The 7293-nt window shown below is 36.8% G+C and overlaps 1 long non-coding RNA gene across 1 annotated transcript; it reads left to right on the forward strand.

Moving 5' to 3' along the window:
• The first annotated feature begins 595 nt into the window (after positions 1-595).
• On the forward strand, positions 596-1727 carry LOC149708767 (uncharacterized). The gene is made up of 2 exons (XR_016381195.1): positions 596-1452; positions 1520-1727. It is a non-coding gene; the product is annotated as an uncharacterized LOC149708767 (long non-coding RNA).
• The last annotated feature ends 5566 nt before the right edge of the window (positions 1728-7293 follow it).

A 7293-nucleotide genomic window follows, 5' to 3' on the forward strand; every position in this document is an offset into this window, starting at 1 on the left:
TACACTCAAAGGCAGGCCCAATTTTCGTAGCAGACGAAATTTTTCCCCCACTGAAATAGCTCTATTCAGCCGCAAAATATGAAACAAAAAACCCAACCCAGAGACTGGTGAGATGGAGAACCAATCACGAAGAGCTCTGGAGGCGTAAAGACGCCCATCGACTTAAAACTAATTTTGTGACCACAAGTACACCGTTAGAAAAATGAACACAACACTGTAGAGTTTCCCGCCAAGCACGGGAAGTTTTTCAATTGGAGTCTTCATCCAATAGAGGTAAGCTCGTGGGAAAGTCTACTGTGTAGTGTTCTTTACGCGCCATTACTTATTATTATTTAATGTAACTTTTTTAATATATTAGATTGAAACATGGTTCCAATTGATATATTCATTTTTTGGGCTCTTTCGATTAGAAAAGAAAATATCCTAGCCAGATTTATCCGTTTAAGGCAAAACCATTAAAATTTTATACAAAAATAGTTTTCAAATTCAATAAAAGCTGTTAGCTTTTGTTGAAATTATAAATTACATTATTTTAATTAATAACCGAAAAAAAGTTACTATACATATTCTAGGAGAGCGGTCGCTCTCTTAGATAAGACCTGATACTCCCTCTAATGCTAAAGGAGGGTTTTTTGATTGACCGTAACTTTTTTCGTATTGTGTTTGCAGCTTTGAAATTTTGCCAGTGAACTAAAATTCGGGCCCTAATTTTGTGGTTAAAATTTCAAAGAGATCCAACTAATAGTTAATTCTATAAAGAAAAAAGTTGTTAAGGGTGGTTTTAGAATCCATAAAATTATTAAGACATTTGGTGAAAGATACTATATTGTTCCATAGAGATAACATGGGATTTTATTGAAAAATGACCTTAATTGGGATCGTGTATAAAGAAAACTATTCATTCGTTACGTTTGGGAACCATCTTAAATTAAAGATAACAGTCCATAGATGTGCCTTCCCTTAGTTTCATTAAGATAAATTAAGTTTAAGTATTGATTTTTATCATTATTAACACATACTTTGACTTACGTTGTTTTGGGTATTGGAATTACGGCGTTTTACCACTGTTAGAGACAAGCATTTTAGCCCTCATTTTTTATATTGGACTTACGGCGTTTGTGTCGTGATTCACGCCGTTAGCGGGATATTAAGCAAGAAAAACATGGCGTTTGAGCTGTCGGTTAAAATTAAAATTTTGGATTTGGAATTAAACTGGAGGCTAATTACGTATGATTTTTATTGTTTTCACAACAAAAAACGTCAATGAAATTTACTAAAATTAATTTTAAATTTAAAAGCAGACAGAATATTTTATTATTAACGAATTTCGCTAAGCTAATTTCGTTAAGCCTCGGTCAAGGTAGCGTTGCCGTTATGTTGTCTGTTGATGTTATAGGAATAGGCAACATTAACTTCGGTTGAGATAAAAGCTAGACAATACGAATACTGTTGGTATGTTCAAATTAATTATTAATCTTACTGGTAGATCAATTAATTACTACATTATTATCTGTGACAGCTAGGACACATCAATCAGCTGTAGTGGTAAATTTTACACCTTGATGATGAACCCTCCGCTGGCTGAATGCTAGCGACAACTTTTCAAGGGAAATAATGACAAACAGAACTGTATATAGTCTTTCATTTAATAACATTCTATATTTGCATTATTTAAATTTAAATTTTGTATTAAACGTGCAAAAGATTGCTGTTCATTGGTTCTCTAACATGTTTTCTTAATTTTCGACATACTAACGTAGCTTTTGTATTTTGAGGGCGCGTTTTTTTTTAAAGGCGTTTATAACACGATGTATAGTTAAAATTATATTTATTTTGGTTTATGTTTAATGTGTAACACACTGTTCAGTGTTACAGTAGTTCTGCAACTAAGCCTTCAAAGTTTCTGAAATTATTGTAGGTAAATATCAAAGAAACGAAAGTGTTCATTTTCAAAAATTGTTTCAAACTAACACTCACAGGTCTTGGTTCTGGTTTTAAGGGGATCCATTCTCAGGCTCTTTATTTCATAACGTTTTTTGTTTGGTTAATTAACATAAATTTTTGGTTAAATATGTAATACACTAGTTTTTGGTAAGTTTCAGAAATTAACGGAGCCGAATGACAAAGAGATGGATTTAATAGCTTTCATTTCAACATAATTAAAACCATATAGATTTATTCATTTAATAACTTTTTTCGATTGAAATTAGGCCTAAAAAGTCAGGGAAAAGTCTGGGATATTGAAAATGGGCCAAAAAAGTCAGGGAAAAGTCTGGGAAATTGAAAATGGGCCTAAAAAGTCTGGGACAAGTTTGGAAAATTGAAAATGGGCCTCAAAAGTCAGGGACAAGTCTGGGAAATTGAAAATGAGCCTGAAAAGTCAGGGAAAAGTCTGGAAAATTGAAAATGGGCCTGAAAAGTCAGGGAAAAGTCTGGAAAATTGAAAATGGGCCTAAAACGTCTGGGACAAGTTTGGAAAATTGAAAATGGGCCTCAAAAGTCAGGGACAAGTCTGGGAAATTAAAAATGGGCCTGAAAAGTCTGGGACAAGTCTGGGAAATTGAAAATGGGCCTGAAAAGTCTGGGACAAGTCTGGAAAATTGAAAATGGGCCTAAGACGTCTGGGACAAGTTTGGAAAATTGAAAATGGGCCTCAAAAGTCAGGGACAAGTCTGGGAAATTGAAAATGTGCCTGAAAAGTCTGGGACAAGTCTGGGAAATTGAAAATGTGCCTGAAAAGTCTGGGACAAGTCTGGAAAATTGAAAATGGGCCTAAAACGTCTGGGACAAGTTTGGAAAATTGAAAATGGGCCTGAAAAGTCTGGGACAAGTTTGGAAAATTGAAAATGGTCCTAAAAAGTCTGGGAAATTGAAAATGGGCCTAAAAAGTCTGGGACAAGTTTGGAAAATTGAAAATGGGCCTCAAAAGTCAGGGACAAGTCTGGGAAATTGAAAATGAGCCTGAAAAGTCAGGGAAAAGTCTGGAAAATTGAAAATGGGCCTGAAAAGTCAGGGAAAAGTCTGGAAAATTGAAAATGGGCCTAAAACGTCTGGGACAAGTTTGGAAAATTGAAAATGGGCCTCAAAAGTCAGGGACAAGTCTGGGAAATTGAAAATGGGCCTGAAAAGTCTGGGACAAGTCTGGGAAATTGAAAATGGGCCTGAAAAGTCTGGGACAAGTCTGGAAAATTGAAAATGGGCCTAAGACGTCTGGGACAAGTTTGGAAAATTGAAAATGGGCCTCAAAAGTCAGGGACAAGTCTGGGAAATTGAAAATGTGCCTGAAAAGTCTGGGACAAGTCTGGGAAATTGAAAATGTGCCTGAAAAGTCTGGGACAAGTCTGGAAAATTGAAAATGGGCCTAAAACGTCTGGGACAAGTTTGGAAAATTGAAAATGGGCCTGAAAAGTCTGGGACAAGTTTGGAAAATTGAAAATGGTCCTAAAAAGTCTGGGAAATTGAAAATGGGCCTAAAAAGTCTGGGACAAGTTTGGAAAATTGAAAATGGGCCTCAAAAGTCTGGGACAAGTTTGGAAAATTGAAAATGGGCCTCAAAAGTCAGGGACAAGTCTGGGAAATTGAAAATGAGCCTGAAAAGTCAGGGAAAAGTCTGGAAAATTGAAAATGGGCCTGCAAAGTCAGGGAAAAGTCTGGAAAATTGAAAATGGGCCTAAAACGTCTGGGACAAGTTTGGAAAATTGAAAATGGGCCTCAAAAGTCAGGGACAAGTCTGGGAAATTGAAAATGGGCCTGAAAAGTCTGGGACAAGTCTGGGAAATTGAAAATGGGCCTGAAAAGTCTGGGACAAGTCTGGAAAATTGAAAATGGGCCTAAGACGTCTGGGACAAGTTTGGAAAATTGAAAATGGGCCTCAAAAGTCAGGGACAAGTCTGGGAAATTGAAAATGGGCCTGAAAAGTCTGGGACAAGTCTGGGAAATTGAAAATGTGCCTGAAAAGTCTGGGACAAGTCTGGAAAATTGAAAATGGGCCTAAAACGTCTGGGACAAGTTTGGAAAATTGAAAATGGGCCTGAAAAGTCTGGGACAAGTTTGGAAAATTGAAAATGGGCCTGAAAAGTCAGGTAAAAGTCTGGGAAAGTGAAAATGGACCTTTTTAAAGGTCAGGGAAAATATATTAGAGGGAAAGTCTGGATAACAGTATCAGGGTAACCTGAAAATGTGTTGTCTGACATTTCTCATTTCTAATTATTTAAATTCAAAGGGCTGTATTAACTTCTAACCTGACAGGTTAGTAGTAAACAAATACCGGGCTGCCAGGCTGTCTCTTACACAACAAAGTTGGCCATTCTCGCTTATAAGAAATGAATCTTTGTCATATGCATGGCCCCAGGACTCCCAACAGAAGCAGGGTGGGAAATAAGGATTTTTTTTCAAACTAGACATTGGGCCAGCCTGGAATAAATATACTGGTCTATGACCATTGACCAGGGCGCGTTGTCTGGTAAACTAATGAAGTGGAATTTAAATAGTTGAGATAATGTCTGGACCCTGGTTTAATACCCTAGAATTTTCTTTGTGGTCCCGTAGACCACTGACCCCCTCCGATTTAATTTTTAACTGGTCATTTGACCTGTGCCACCGCCTTATTTCCCACGCTGAACTGAAGTGAAGATTTCTTTTGCCCGGAGCATAACCTACTCGATGACGCGCTATCGTCAACATAGGTAACAGTAGCGCTAGTTAATTCAGGATACCGATATCTAATTTGCTCAAATCAGGGTAGAATATATATAGGACGTGTGTCCAGCGACCCCCTGTTTGACTGGAAAATTTATAGGACATTGTCCACTGGAGTGCGCAAAAATTGTGCCGCGTCTTCAAAATCAAACTATCAGAACTTCGGAAAAATTTACTGGTCAACTGTCCAGTGACCCCCTTAGTGTTTAAAATATTTATGGGACATTATAAAATTTTATTGCACAATGTCCAGTGTTCTGTGCTTATTTCATTCCCAGGACTCCCAACTGAAGCATAGCCCACTCGATCCGCGCTACTGGACGCTGCACTGCGGCTGCTCGAGTGGGCTATGACTGAAGTGAAGATTTCTTTTTCTCTGAGCATAGCCTACTCGATCACGCGCAACACATCGCAGGGTGGGAAATAAGGATTTTTTTAAACTGGACATTAGGCCAGCGACCCTCCCGAGTCCTGACTTGCAATAAATAAACTGGTCCGTGACCATTGACCAGAGCACGTCGTCTGCTAAACTAAAGAAGTGGATAATTAAAATATTATTATTTTAATGTGTGGACTCTAGTTTCCCTTCAATTTTCTTAGTAGTCTCGTGGACCACTGTTCCTCCGATTTAATTTTTGGACTGGACCAAGCAATTTTTATACTGTTCATTTGTCCTGTGTCACCGCCTTATTTCACACGCTGGCGCGAGTTGCTTTGCGTTGTCGAGTGCGTGATGGAATGGGCTATGCCTGGAGTCCCAAGTCACTCCCAACCTCCGCGACTTCCTACCCAAATTCCCACTAGCATAGCCCACTCGATCACGCTCTCTTTTCTCCGCCTACATATTTTGAAGAGGGTACTTTTTAGGCGTATTAGCAATCTTGAAACATCTTTGTGGACTTTTAGGGTAGCCCTGGCTATATTGTGTTTAAGGTTTTAAGCTTAATATCAAACAGACGATAGTTAATGCTACAAAAAGTTTGAAATTGACAATCACGGATCGTCTTTGTGAAGTTTTAAGGATATCCGAATTTCATATTGGGCTTATGAAAATTTTGAGCTAAAGCTTAAACGGACATAAATCAGCGTTTTTAAAAATTGTGTAAAATTTTCAATTTGGTCCTATTTCTGGAATTTTTAGGGGAGCGCCTCGCGTTTGAATAAACGATTGTAAAAAATTGTATTACGTTAATTATCATAAGACTACAAACTTCTAATGATTTAAGTTTTTGTTTTTGAAGTATCATTACAAATAAATGTTTGATTGAGCTAAAGTTACGGTCACCTTTATATATGTTTCTGCTTAGTGCAGATTTTGAAAATGTAAAACAGTTTCTTAACAATCTTAATTAAAATGAAGACTGAAGGAACAGATATTAATCAAAAATGTCTTGATTAGAATCAAGACCTGAAAAGTATCGATAAGACTGAGGTTATCACTTGACTGAAGGATCAGATATTAATTTTTCTTTTTAATTGAAACTTAAAGGCATGCTTAAGAAAAAACAACGTTCCATTACCGTTTTCCGTTGAAATAACTTATTTTACTGGTAATCAATTTCAAAAATTTACTTATCTCGGCTTTTCGACCACAATTCCATTCCCCGAAAACATTTTATCATTACATTGTTACAGTAAAATTAATTACTTTTGGGAGATACCGTGTCAAAATAAGCTATAAAACAACAAGAAAAACTGTAATAGTGGTCTGTTTAGCCATGAAAACAGCCTTTAAATAGTTAAAAGCTCCATATAACCCTTTCGAGACTATAGCGCGAGCAGCTTTCTTCCGTGAGCATGGATCGAGTGGGCTATGATCCAAGGGAATTTTTTCGCTGTTATCTGCTATTTTCACGGACCACTCGTTCACGCCAAATCAATCTTTCACCTCACTTGAATTTTTCATGATTATATTAAGATTTGAAGGAACAAAATTCCAGATTACTATTTTCACTACCATCTCCCTCTGGTAACCTGAAGCAAACTTTCCTCTCATTTTGCTGCTCATTACCGGTGTCATTCCCTTGAGTTTCAGTTCTTTATAACTACTATCATGAGTTTATTTATTTCAAACCAAAATATAAAAAAATTGGATTCTTTTTCCTTTTGTGCTACTTAGAATTTACAAATGTATATAACGTTGTTACATGCCATATCAAATAGTCTCTAACCATTGTTAGAAACTAAAGAGAGAAATTGCGGAGTAACAATGATCATGCCCTGAACTATGAGAAAGAACAATACGACGGTTGACTAAAGTACACTTGATATTACATCATTTTGCAAAACCGCGAGTAAAAATCTTACTGTCCCTATTGAATTTACCGCCATTTCTTTTAGAATAAATAAAATGTTCCACTGCAAAGCGTGCCAGGACGAATGGGGATGTAATGTCTTAAGGAACCTTTTTAAAACGCAAAACCATACACGTACTCTCTCAAAAGTAATTAATGTAATGATAAAATGTTTTCGGGGAATGGAATTGTGGTCGAAAAGCCGAGATAAGTAAATTTTTGAAATTGATTACCAGTAAAATAAGTTATTTCAACGGAAAACGGTAATGGAACGTTGTTTTTTCTTAAGCATGCCTTTAAG

The sequence above is a fragment of the Phalangium opilio genome, unplaced genomic scaffold, assembly GCF_054372755.1.
Source record: "Phalangium opilio isolate 3A_F unplaced genomic scaffold, DU_Popi_V2 ptg000013l_1, whole genome shotgun sequence".
NCBI lineage: Eukaryota > Metazoa > Arthropoda > Arachnida > Opiliones > Phalangiidae > Phalangium > Phalangium opilio.